The sequence below is a fragment of the Mus pahari genome, chromosome 10 (assembly GCF_900095145.1).
Source record: "Mus pahari chromosome 10, PAHARI_EIJ_v1.1, whole genome shotgun sequence".
NCBI lineage: Eukaryota > Metazoa > Chordata > Mammalia > Rodentia > Muridae > Mus > Mus pahari.
Window position 1 is genome coordinate 51,195,769 of NC_034599.1, and position 14,163 is coordinate 51,209,931.

Here is a 14,163-nt window from a genome sequence, read left to right on the forward strand (position 1 = left end):
CCTGTCCTGCCTTCCTCCGGCACTCCTCACCCCTGTCCTGCCTTCCTCCGGCACTCCTCACCCCTGTCCTGCCTTCCTCCGGCACTCCTCACCCCAGTCCTGCCTTCCTCCGGCACTCCTCACCCCCGTCCTGCCGTCCTCCAGCACTCCTCACCCCCGTCCTGCCGTCCTCCAGCACTCCAAAACAACCCCAAATGAGAACAGAACACCATCAAACCAAACCAAGTCAAACCCACAGAACTGACCAGTTTCAGCCATTTTACCACGTTGTTTTCACGAGGGGAACTGTTCCTGACAGCGTGAGGAGAGTGGCACTGCGCAGTCCTGTTCTGCACTGCCTTGCTGGGCATGCAAGCATGGAGACAGGCTTTCTCCATGATACATTCATTTCTCAGTAATTGACTCTATTGTGAAGTATTTCTGTGGCAATTAGCCCAATAGTAAAGAATTTTAACAACTTAAGAGTGGCTACATGTTAACAAAAATCTAGAAAAACACATCTGAGAGTAAAGAATGATAGCCACATTCTTCTAAAACACAAGATTTAAGGTATCAATGGCACACTAGTTAGCAAGAACAAAGCCATAACTCAAAAGCACATCTCCACTATTAACTGAATATCACTGAATTTTTGGTTACATTTGTACATAAAATAACATTTCTTTTATAATATTTATAGCACAAACTGGATGCAAGCATTTAAAAATTCTATAATGTGCAAAGGAATGTAAAATTGGCTCCAGATCTGTTACTCAATATTAATTGACATTTTGGTGATTACCTTTCACAACTGTCCAGTTAACATAATAATCTATAAGTATACATACTGAGTATGTTTAAGTTATTGAGGAAACAAAAAGACTGATAAAGTAAAACTGATGTTTCAGAAAAACCAACTATACATCTTTCAAGAGAGTTTTACCTATTTGCATCAATAATGCTGCTAATTGCAAGATTGTCTCACATGTGCAACTAGGTACAAAGAAACAAGTCCTGCTGAAATCTTTACAAAGTTGACTAAGTCAAGGTGGACTCATGGCTAAGAGTTCAGGGTATAAAGTCAGGACAGCCTAGTTCTATCTTTAGTCATTTGATAATGATCAATTCAGTTAACTTCTTGAGGATAAGTTTCCCCGTAAAAGCAAAATGGTACTCTTCAATAAACCCTAAGTTAAGCAGGGTCAGGAGAGTTAAGCAGAACACACATGTCACAGAATCAACACTTAGATCTCTCCTACATTCTAAGTTGACAATATTTTAGTCCTTGGAAGTGAGGCTTTTGACAGGTAATTAGATCAAGAGGGTAGCGTCCTGATTAATGGACTAGTGCCCTCAGACAAGGGAAACTAGAAATCTATTTGTGCATTCTGTAAGTACAGTGACAAGAAACCATTCATGAGTCAAGATACACGCTCTCACAAGACTCTAGTCCATAAGTGCCTTTATCACAGACTCTCTAGCCTTCAGAAGCATGAGAGACAAATTTCCCTTGTTTCTAAGTCATCTAGAGAATGGCATTTTCTTAAAAAAACAAAACAAAACAAAAAACACCCAAATAGTCTAAAGCAGCATATGCTGGTTTGAATAAAATGTCCTCAATGTGCAAAGAGCGAATGATTTTGGAACACTCAGTACTAAATGGGATGCCTTCACCCAATTCCTTCCCTGGGGGCACAGGGAGCTATGCAGGAGAGGGGGCAGAAAGATTCTGAGCAAGCGGGAAAGGATGACTCCAAGGAATCAGTGTGTTCCAGATACCACAGGACTGATGCACATCTGAACCCACAGACTGTGGCAGCAGGAACAGGGTCTGCACAGGTTCAAGCCAGATGGGGTCCTAGTACTGAGAGGGGAAGTGGACACAGGCTCTCACGCCTAAACAAAAAGCTATCTCCAACTGACATCCACTTGGAAAGGAAACATTAGTTTTCTCCAGCAGGGTCTCACTAGGCATATTAGCCACATTTAAGAGCAGGCTCCATGCCTAGAAGTAGGTAGCCAATATGAAATGAACTCAGGTCTTTTTGTAGATTTGTCTCACAATGCTTTGTTTGGGTTTTTTTTTTTTTTTTTTTTAAACTGGCATTTTGCTTGTATACTATGGTTTCTGATTTTGTGTTGTTAAGGACTTTGTGTGTGTGTTTGTGTATTTATTTTTACTATAATCATTCTGATTTTTATTTGCCTGTTTGTTTTCTAAAAAGCTGGAGAAAGGTACATTAAGGAGTTGGGGGATGAGGAGGTGGTGAAGATCTGAGAGCAGATGGGGGAGGGGGAATTGATCAGAATATATTATATAAAGATTTTTAAAAGAAAAATAATTAAAATCCCATCGTCTCTGGCATTTGAATATTTGGTCCCTATTGATGGTGTTAGCTGGGGAAGGCTTAGGAGGTGTGGCTTTGTTGGAGGCAGCATGTCATGGAGGCAGGCCTTGAGAATTTAAAGACTGCCATTTCAAGTTTTTTTCCCCAATAATTCCTATTGGTGGTTCAAGATGTGAGCCCTCAGCTTCCTTTTCCTGCTGGCATACCTTTGCTCTGCCAACATGGACACTAAGCCTCTGGAGCCCTAAGTCCAAGTAACTCTTTTTTATATGGATTGTCTTCAACAGTGAGTTTTATCCCAGCAATAGAAAAATAGGTAACACAGCATATTAAGGGCTATGCCATACCATAAGCATTCAGTAACATTAATTACTATTATTATTTTAAGTTGTTTAGACTGAGCAAATTACACATGGGCTTCCCTCTATATGGATGGTTTCCCTAATTTTAGGTACTGCAGTAGATGCTTCTGAGGCCTATTAAACTTGACAAGTGTAAGGTCAAGTGTAAGTTAAGCTAAAGCTGTTTGGTGTACTCCTTCCCATCTATAAGGACCACAGCTTACAGCTAATGAAATGAACTTAAAACCAGACGCTTGACTTGACTTAAGCATTAAAGTTAAGCTTGATTTAACCTTAATGTTACATAGCTCGAATGTCACCCTTTACATTTTATCTTCTTTAAAGAGGTCATGATAGTTTGTTGAACTAAAAATCCAAGTTTCTTATGATTGTTTGATTCTAAATTTAAACAACTAAATCTTGTTCAAATCTTTTTAAGACTGTGTATTTGTGACATTTGGTTTAGATGATAACATATAAATGTAGATGTTCTCTACTCTATGTACCTCCTGGACATGGGACACAACTTCAGAACTGGGCTAGATAGAAGAAGCAACATGTACTCATGCTTTACTTTGTAGAGAAGTAAAGTTTTAAACTCTTCTCTATTAATATTTTACCCATGGTAGCAAATTCAGTAGTTTATAACATGCCAACTAATGGCTAGAAAAGTATAATTGATACTGTGAATTTAATGATCCTGTCCAAAGTTAGTGAAAAACATTGAGATACAGATTTAAATGACATTAGGAATTCTAAAAAATATGGTAAACATACTATAATAAAACATGACAACATTGTACATTTTTAGTTTGGTAATAAAATTATTAAAGATTATAGGAGTAGATAGACTAGAAATGTAATTAAGTTTACTTTATTAATGGAGACTTCATTGCTTTTTATGCGTTTTTATACCTGAATGAGTGAATGATGAGTACTTCAATCTCTGCTGTGTTGGAAAGGTTGCTCTCTAGAATGGAAGGGGTTTGTTTGTTTGTTTGGTTTTAATAGTGGTTGTCAGAAGACCAGAAAGAATTACCTGGACATTTACAAGGCAATGAATATGACTATGTGGCTATGAAAGACAAGGTCATAGAAAATCTCTAATTACAAGTAGAATTGGAGAATGTTTTTAAATCTTTTTTTTTTAAATCAGTGCAGGAAATGGTAATTAGAATATCTATTCATGCTTTGGTACATTATTTGTGAACTTAAATGATTTCCTTAAAACAAGTCCTATGTTTCTTAGAATCATCAGGACTAGAACATAACCCAGGACTAGTACATACTACAGGACTAGTACATAACCCAGGACTAGTACATAACTCAGGACTAGTACATAGTTATTATGTACTATTGTTATTATTGATTAGCTTTTCGAATTTCCTGCATTTTACAACAGGGAAATAGATGTAGTCAATTATCCTCATTTACACACAGTACTCAAGCAAGCAAATGGTTACGACTCAAAAGCAAATGACAAGAAGTGACAATAAAAGTTACAGTTTGAGGTTAGAGAGATAACTCAGTTGATAAAGCATATGCTTTGTAAGCAGGAAGATGTACATTCATATTCAGAGTACCCACATAAATGCTACATAGGTGTAAAAGCTCTCCTGTAGTACCAGAGCTTTGGAGATAAACAGAAGGCATAAGGCTAGCCTGGCAAGATCTGGGCTCAACTGAGAGCCTCTACTTCTGGTGGTTCATTTTAACTACCAACTAACAACACAACTTAGAATCACCTGGGAAGACAGTTTCTGGAACTGTCTAGATCAGGCTAGCCTGTGGGGCATTATCTTGATTACATTAACTGTAGTAGAAGACAGACACACCCACTATGGGATAGCACTATTCCCTAGGCAGGGAGATCCTGAATGCGTGCATTCATTTCCTCTGTGCTCTTCCTATGGATGTGACTAGCTACTTCAGGTTCCTGCAGTGAGAGACTCTACCCTGGAACTCACAGCTAGAAATAAACCATTTTTCCCTTGAGTTGCTTTTGCAAAAGAAATGAAACAGAGGTACTGCCTCGGTCTAAAAGGGGAGGAGTGCTGAGGAAGATCCCAGATGTCAACCTTGGAAACGCATTCACAGACACACACATACACACACACACACACACACACACACACACACACACACGCACACACACTTATGCACAGACCACACACAAAGTATGACTAGCACACCAGAAAAAGCTGTAAACATGAATCTTTATAAACACACATTCAAACAATTTTGGCCCAAGATCAAGAGTTAAGCAACTCATTATCCCAAGTCTTCCCAAATGTGTGCTCAGCCCTGCCTGCCACCTAACAGGCTTTAAAGTATCAAGAGGAGAAAAATGTTCACAGTATCTTCAAAAAGAAATATTGTCTCTATTCTGGATGCTCATGCCTTTCCTTTTCAATTCCTGAGCTTTTTTTTTTTCTTTTAAGGTAGAAAGGGCCAAAAAAGAAACTAAATATAAAGTTAAATTTTCAAACATAAAAGAACAAATCTGATATAAAGGAAGGAAACTAAAATGTAACTCAGAGCTGGGCGTGGTGGCTCATGCCTTTAATCCCAGCACTCCGGAGGCAGAGGCAGGCGGATTTCTGAGTTCGAGGCCAGCCTGGTCTACAGAGTGAGTTCCAGGACAGCCAGGACTATACAGAGAAACCCTGTCTCTAAAAACCAAAAAAAAAAAGAAAAAGAAAAAAAAATGTAGCTCAGAGGACAACTGTCTATGAAAAGAACTACTAAATCCTTCGGGCTCTAAGCTTCCCTTTTGGAGAGGGAGAGCATACTTGGTGAAGGGTGGGTGACAGACGTACAGAGGTCTGTACAGACAGACGTACAGACCATATTGCTCTTCAAGTAGCTTCTGGTTCTTGCTGAGAAGCAGGAGGAGAGCCTCGCAATCCTTCTAAACAGGCGGGAAGGACCAACTGAGTCCAACTCCAGTACACTGCAACATTAACAGGGCCCTCCACAGTAGCTGTATGACCAACAGTTAAACTTAGTCTTTCAAGTGCTCTAAAACACTTGTGGAACAACGCGATAGGAGAATTATGGTTACCATTTACTGCTGAAGTACTTCCTTCATTCTGGTGAGCAAGGTAGTCTGGCAGCAAGTGCTACATCCCTTTACAGTTTCAAAGTGATTCAGATCTTATGATGAATGTCCTTTCTTCCTATGCTTCTCATTCCTATACTCTGAAGGTACTGATGTTTACTGTAGGAGGGAGGGAGAAAAAAAGAACATGTTAGATAAAAGGCAGAGGAATTTAAAATACATTGCATTTGCTTCTTTGTCCTTGGATATTCTGAATTTTACCCTCATTCAGCAGTCACGAATCATCTAATTAACTTAAGATTTAACCTTCTTATTGAGGTGGAGACAAATACAACCTCACACACCTGAGAACTCCCCTGTCATTCTTACAAAAAACAAGTTATCTTCAAGAACCAAAATACTGATGACAAAGATTTTTGAAAACGTCATTTGATTGTCCTTAGACTCATTTTACAAGAAACATGTAGATATCTATTGAATGGAAAGTATTTGTTCCAGCTATCTCCAAATGAGAATATTTAATTAGCCAGTCAGCAATGTGAAATTTAAGCATTAAAATATATTTATGAACAAGCTGAGAATAGTTATAAAAATTACCATTTTTTAAAAATCTACTTCTGACTCTTGGGCATTCAATTTAAGAGTTCTAAACTGGCCAAATCCCCAGTTTGGTTTTGGCATAACACCCATAAAAAAGTGAAAAAGAGAAAGTGAAAGATGATTATTATTACTCTAAAATGATTCCTGGGGATTGAGAGATGGCTCAGCCGTTAACGGATAGGCTCAGAACCAAAATATAAAAAGATTTCTGATTATGCTTACACAGTATAAAATTAAATCCTCCAATACATTTTAAAATTTAAATAGCACTCTAAAAAAAAAAAAGAGAGAGGCTTTGGAGCATAGCTCTATCAAAAGCTATCTAAATTGAACACAGCTGTGGTACTCTTAATGTTTTACAGTGTTTAAACATTCATGTGACACAGTATTAAGCAGAATGTAAGGATTACCAAAATATGTAAGTCTTGAAGAATGGTGACAAAATTATTTAGTCATCTTTCCACTGTAAGTCCTTAGAAAAGAAAAATGTACTTTAAGCAACTTTTAGTTTTAAAATCAAGTATAAAAAAAGTACTCAGTGACAGAAAAGAAATTCACCAAGGGCAGGTGTTGACTACTCCTTCTGACTATAAGCCCCCCAAATTATTTCTGCTGAATACCTTATTCTTGGACTTGCTGATAACCGAGTATAATAGACATAGAATGAAAACATAAAAGTGCTATAAACTGTGTTTAATTCAACCTTCTCATTTTAAATGTCTGACCTGTAGATATGATATAGCTAGGGCCTTAAATCTTTATGTACTCTGAAACTTGACTCTTAATGGAGAGTTTAGTCCGTTTATACTTCATTTAAATTCTGAAATGCTTGGGTGCAAAATGTTTTACCATTTAAATGTTTCCTATTTCTACTGTTTCTGTCCCTTGTTAGTTTTGTTTATCTTTCACTGCCTTGATTTCAGTAAAATATTTTTCAGTGCTTTAACAGCTTAGAGATTACAATATGCATTCTCAAATTATCACAGTTTAAAGTTACTAACAACCAAATAAGAATCTTGAAATATCACCCATATACTGTAATTCTCCCTTTGTATATTGTAATAACATATTAACCTGCTATATACATTATAAAACCACAGTTAACTGTCTTTTATTTATTCATTTCAGTTACTTATTACCTGAGAGGTTTCATCTCTTTTATAGAACCACCTTTCTATCTAATGCTACTTACTGTCTCTCAGTTTAAAAATTCTCAGCATTTTAATAGTGTACTTATGTTGATGAGGGACTATCTAATTTTTCATTTGTCTGAATTTATATTTGTTTTATCTTTATTTTCAAAGAACACATTGATTGAAAACAGATTTCTGAGGTGAGAACTTTTTAAAGCTGGGTGGTGCCACTACTTAAGAATCTGAGATAGAAAGACTTTAAGGCCTGAGTCTGAGCCTAGTCTTGGTAACACACTGAGATCCTGTGGCTGCAGGCCACAGCTGCGGAGCAGAAGTCAGAGAACTTCTTGTGGAAGTTCTGGTTCCTTTCCTTCGACCTTTATTGGAGAGGTTGGCTGTAGAGGTCAAAGGAGAACATGCAGGAGTCTGTCCTTTCTTTCTGTCTCATGGGTTCCAGGGATTAAACAAGTCTTCAGGACGAGCAGCAAGTTTCTTTAACAACTGAGATACCCACAGGCCTATTTCAAGTTTCAACCACACTTAAAAGAGCTGATTTTTAAGTTACTGTTTACTGACCTCAACATCTAGATTTTTTCCCCCTTATATGGTAATTTATCTTTCTCATCACCCGTGACCTGGAACAGTATGGATAGTGTGCTGCAGTCACTACAGACTCTATCTTTCTTGAATGATGCTCGTCTCTCTGCTAACATGAAGTTAAATACTGAGCTTCTAGAAACTGAAGCCTTGTTTTATCAGGGAGGCTATGTTTAAGTTTTCCCCTTAATTCTGGGATAACTCCTTAAAGCCTTGGAGAAAGCACTACTAAAGAAGAACATGCTTGAGCTTGAATTAGAAAATCTGTTGTTTTTTTTAAAAACAAAAACAAACAAATAAATAATCAAACCATCTCTAACTTTGAAGGTCCCAAACTCCAAATTTGACCAGAAATATCTACTCAACAGCTTCCACTACAGATGTTATTTCCACTAGACCTTAGGAGTGTTTTCTATTACATGTGAAGTTAAGGGTCAGCCAATGATGTAAAAGGAGGATATATGTAAGGTTTTGAGGTTCCCTGCTTTCTGGGGATTTCCAGCACCAAATTCTAGAGCTTGCAGAGAGTTGTACAGGAGTAACCTACAAATGTAGAATTAAAATTTTTGTTGTGTAATTGTATATTGTGATAACACCGTTTTAGAAAATACACTGTAGAGCAGTCGTTCTCAGCCTTCCAAAGGCTGAGATCTCAGTACAGTTCCACGTGCTGTGGTGACCCCAAACCAAATTTTGCTACTCTTATGAAATGTAATATAAGTAGTTCTGGAGACAGAAGTTTGCCAAAGGGATCGCAACCCACAGATTCAGAGGTAGTGGCTCACAAAGTTAGTAAATTACTCTTAAATCATCCAGGAAATAAATTATTTTATAACTTGTTTGTGAAAGTCTGTCTGTTTGTCTGTCTCTGTCTCCCCCCCCCTCTATATATATATGACTAAATGAGTAAATGAGTAAAATGACTAAAGAGTAAGTATTTCTGTGTCCAGTTATTTACATTATACTGTTGATGATTTATATGCTAGCATATTAGATATCAGCACAAATTATACAACAGATTCTTTTTACTTACTCATCTTTCAGTCAACCTCATATAAATAAATTATATATTTAGAACTTGCTATGGTTAAAGTCAGTGTTAAAGACAAGAACTAACTCTGAAACATGTTTAAAAACATGTGGTGGTGGCACATGCTTTTAATCTCAGCATTCAAGAGGCAAAGGCAGAGGCAAGCAGATCTCTTAGTTTGAGGCTAGTCTGGTCTACAAAGCTAGTGAGTTCAGGACAATCAAAGCTTTCAAATATATTTTCTGTTCTATGGGCCAACCAAGATATGTGGAAGGCATTCCAGAAGAGCAGGCAATAATGAAAGAAGCTTTGGTCCAGGATTGAAAACTAGGGGTAGAAAATCCAGAATCTTGTAAGTGGAATTAATATGAAGTTCAAAATCTTATATGATAGAGAACCTTTTGTTTATTAAAACAAAGTCAACTTCATCACAAAATAACTGTGATGGTTAATGGTGACTGTCATGTCAACTGGACAGATTTAGATTCACCTAGGAGACAAACCTGTAAGGAAATTTCTAGACTGGGTTAACTGTGGTGGGAAGACCTACTCTAAATGAGAGTGTCATCAATTTAAGGACTGGGATCCTGTACCCAAAGTGTATTGAACAACAGAACTTGCCTCTCTCTTCTTCCTAACAGAGGATGCCAGATGCCTCTGCCACCATGCCTTCCTGCCACAATGGGTTACACCCTCAGAAATGAGACAGAGTAAGTGCTGCCTTCATCAGGCAGCTTTCATCGGGCAGCTTGTCACTGCAATGATAAAAGTAACTGGTAATTTGGAGGAAATATATGTACTAATTTCAGAACAGTATTAACAGGCATGCTGAAACTCAGCACAGAGGAAGGACACAAGGTGCAAACCGGTGACAAGATGAACTAGATGTCACTACCCGCTCTCTAGCTGGCTGAGGATGCTCTGGTGTAATGCTTTTGTCTGTGTGTGTGCGTGCGCGTGCGTGCGCTGGCGTGCATACGTGCATGTGTATGAAAGAGGGAGAGGGAGTATGTGTCAGGGAGACAGAGACAGATAGACAAAGACAGAATTTTGTTTCTTTAAAAAAACAGAATTATAAGTTTACACTTTAATCCCAGGTGTGGGATGTGCTGCTTCAGTGTCCCTAGCAGCTGACTATGATTTGTCTTGTGCTTTAGCAGAGGTAGGGTTTTGCAATATTAATATTGCAAATAATTGCAGACAGCTTCTGCAATATGTGGCATTTGGAATTCTGGGGACTTTTCAGAAGGTATATAAAGGCTAGGGCCCCAGAGAGGCAGGGCTGGTCATAGTTGGTCATTTGGGAGGGTTGGTTGCTGTTTGGTAGTAGTCATGGTCAGAGAAGAAATAAAAAGAAAGAAATTAGATTTAGGGATCTCTTTCTCTCCTACCTATTGTTAGGGGTTGAAAGGGTGGAATAAGGGTGGAGAATGGTGGAAGAAAGAAGACCCCACAAAATAGCAAAAGACAGCTATAGAGAGGGACAAGAAACAGGGAGAAAGAGGGACAGACAGACACTGACTGACTCACTATGCTGCTCAAGTTGATATCAAACTCCACAGCTCAGCCTGAGTAACTGAGAATACAGACACATGCCATCGTGTCTGGCTTCTAACATAACCTTTGTACTACAATCTCTCTCAAAAGTCCTATAGGCCCAAACATGTTTGATTTACTATTAAACTTAATAATAGGGAATAGTTTTAAGTAAAAATATCACAACTGAAGTCCAATGCATCAATCTCCCGGGGCTCCAACACCTCACTGGAAATTTTAGTTAGACAGAGCAGGCAGAGTCAAAGCCATGAGCTGGGAGCCAAGCCAAACCTGCCACCTGCTTATTTATAGTCTACAAGCTAAAAATAGTTTTTATATTTTAAAACAATTGAAAAAAATCAAAAGGAGAGTATTTTGAGCATAAAAATTATATGAGATTTAAAGTTCATTATCTAAAAATAAGGTTTCCTAAGAACACAGCCAGTTCTTTTGTTTATGTATCATCTACGGTTGTTTTTGAACTATATAAGGACAAGGGTAAGTAGCGATCAGAGCATAGTAAGCTAGCTGCCTGCAAAGTCTCCCTTTATAATTAATGTTTTCCAATTCCTGACACAATCTAAGTTCAGTTAAGCATCACTATCCTCTAGTGTAAGAGGAAATACATTTTAAAATGCTAACGGTCTTAATGGGCGTTTCTCGGTGGGCTTTTTTGTTTTCTTTCCTTCTTCTTGTTTTTTGGATAGAGTGAGAGTAAGAGTAAGAGACAGAGACAACGAGATAGAGAAAAGATAGGTTTGGGTGGGTAGGGAGCTGGGGAGAGTGAGGGAGGAGGGAGAAACATGATCAAAATATATTATGTGGAAAAAATTAAATAAACTCTAGGTCAAATAGTTTATATTAGGCCCTTACCCACTGTTACTTTATTCCTTTACACTTGTAAGGAAACGTTAAATAGTATTTTTATATTTACAGTTATTATCCAATAATATGAAGTCAGTTTTATACTAAAAAGAACCTTTTTTTGTTGATTTCTAAAATTTGTTAGAATCATTGTCTTCTGACCAGTTCTGATTTAAAGCTGTAATGGGCTCTTTGAGTTGAAATGTAAATAACATTTTCCACAGTAGAAACAAGATTATTCATAACAATAGTGATTAAAAATAGCTTTGGAATCTGAGAGCTTTGGTATTTTGCAAAGGTGTTATAACTCGTTCTAGAATGATTCCACATCTGCTTTTGACCACGGGGGAGTAAACATGTCCGGAATGATCCTCCCACTGCAAGCAGGAACCACATGGTAAAGAAAACAGAAACAGACCATTTCAGACTCAGGCATGGGGACCAGGACTGAAAGAAGGAAGAAACAGAGGTTCTCCTCTCCTGCAGGAAGCGGTTTCCACTGCAGCGCAGTGAGGAAGAACCAACCAGAGCCTTGCCATCCTGTCGACTTGAGCAGAACACGTGAGCAGGCCAGTGTGGCTGGAGATCACACAGCAGAGCTGCTGAGAGGGCGAACGCGTTCCTAGAATCGGCACCGGGTTCCTGAGTGTCAGCTATACAACGGTAGCGTTTCCCGAAAGCATGAAAGTCCAAGGGAATAAAGTTACCAGGGAATAAAAGCGTAAAAAAGCTGACACTGGGCAGAAAATTAACAAATCCTCTCTAGCATGAAGGGAAAACAACCAGGAGGACCACAGATGGGCCACATCACAGCCACATCACAGACCCAGGGTGGGGAGGAGAGGACTACTCTAGACTTGTATGGAAGTCATCTGAGCTTAATCTAGAAAGGGACAAATTAGTATGCAATTAGCAAGTTGTCTTTTAGGGAAAGTCCAATGTTCTTTAAAGAAACAAAATTTAAAACCTAGGAATATAAAATTCACAGCTATCTGTCGTTTAATGAAACTACTGGATATTTTAAGAGGCAGTAAAACTGTAATTCATAACCAGAAAAATATCCATCTGGAGACACTAAGAAATCAGACAATTAACAGGCAACAAACATACAAAGTGATTCTTTAATTTGTTCTTCCAATGGTCCAGGATATGAATGAAAACAGGAACACGGTGAGTGTAAGTGAATTTGAGAATTTTCAAAACAAAGCTGACAAATAAAAATTTAAGATTTAAGAGGAAATTGCATGGAATAGACAAAGAATAGTTTATATTCTGAAGAAAAGAGACATTGGTGAACTTACAGAGCAACAAAATTTACCCAAAGGGAAGTGCAGAGAGCAAGAGGGGAGAAAAAAAAATGTAAGGGTAGGCTAGAGAGACAGCTTAGGGAGTGTAGGCACTTGCCACCAAGCTTGAAGATTTGATGGCCAAGACTCACATGATAGAGGACTCCACAAAGTTACTTCACAAACTTGCTCTTCAATCTTAACAAGTGTATCATAGTGCACATGTATGTGTACACCCACACCCACCCACACACACACCAAAAATCAAAAAAAAAAAAAAAAACCTGACATAGTGGAAAAAAAAAAAAACTCTTGTAAAAACCACATCTTATGAGGCACAATGTGATGCCATTCTAAGAAAAGAGATGTATTATATTCATAGAGCAAGAACTAAAACAAGAGCCAAGTACATAGAATCAAAAATAAATTGATGGGGCTCCTAAATGAAGAAACTAAATGGAATCTAAAAGCACAATTACATTGAAGGGATGATTAACAGAGAACAAACTAGTAAGGGGAAAGATTCAATACAAAACCTACTAATATATTAAATATGAACTATCTTCAGTTCACTAACTTCTTTCGAGCTAGGACTAAATCCAGAGCCTTGTACAAGATAAGCAAGCACTCTACTACCACAGACGTACATGTCTCATTCTAAATATTCAATGTGTTGGGCCCACTCTATAACTTGGTCATTTTGACCCATGTAAGAGGAATGAGAAGTAGAATTTTGAGTTTGGACTTGCCTGGGCTACATAGCAAGATCATGTTTCAAAACAAAACAACAAAATCTCCAAGTAAATAAATAAAACATATAAAATGTTTAAGATCCAAACATATGTTAGTCCCCCCGCCCCCCAACACACAAAAATAAGGCAAGAGGTGTAAATTAGAAAGACAAAAACCCTTTAATGTTAACATGGAACAGCCCCATTTATATAAAGTACAGTAGAAGACTTATTGTCAGAGCTTGAAGGGCATTTTAGAGTCTACAAGAGAATTTATTCAAAAAGTAGGGAAATCCTAAGTGTGCACACCAGAGGTACAAAATGAGTGAAGCAAAAGCTGTCAGAAACCATGGGCAGACAGACGTCAGCACTGCTGAAGATACCAGATGCCCATGAACTAAAAGAACAAGTGTTCCAAACACACAGGAGGGAGATCTGAGAAAGCTGAGCATCACTGAACACTGAGCATCGCTCAACACCGGTCCACAGCAGCACGGTGCCTTTAGGATGACCAAGGCGTTTCTCAGAACAGTCCGCTGCCTCAACAAGAATAAGGATGTACAAACTGAAGGAATGGACACCACATGAAATCAAGTCCGAAAACAGCAAAAGTGAGCCAGGCGTGGTGGCACATGCCTTTAATCCCAGCACTTGGGA

General features: G+C 38.1%; 1 protein-coding gene across 8 annotated transcripts in view; it reads right to left on the reverse strand.

Annotated features, from left to right (window-relative positions):
- Peak1 (pseudopodium enriched atypical kinase 1) overlaps positions 1–14,163 on the reverse strand; it is a 217,288-nt gene that overhangs the window by 107,923 nt on the left and 95,202 nt on the right. For all 8 annotated transcript variants that reach the window (XM_021207022.2, XM_029543521.1, XM_029543520.1 and 5 more), the window contains one exon: positions 5,733–5,888. The gene's annotated coding sequence lies outside the window, so the exon portion shown is untranslated. The remainder of the gene's footprint in view (positions 1–5,732; positions 5,889–14,163) is intronic.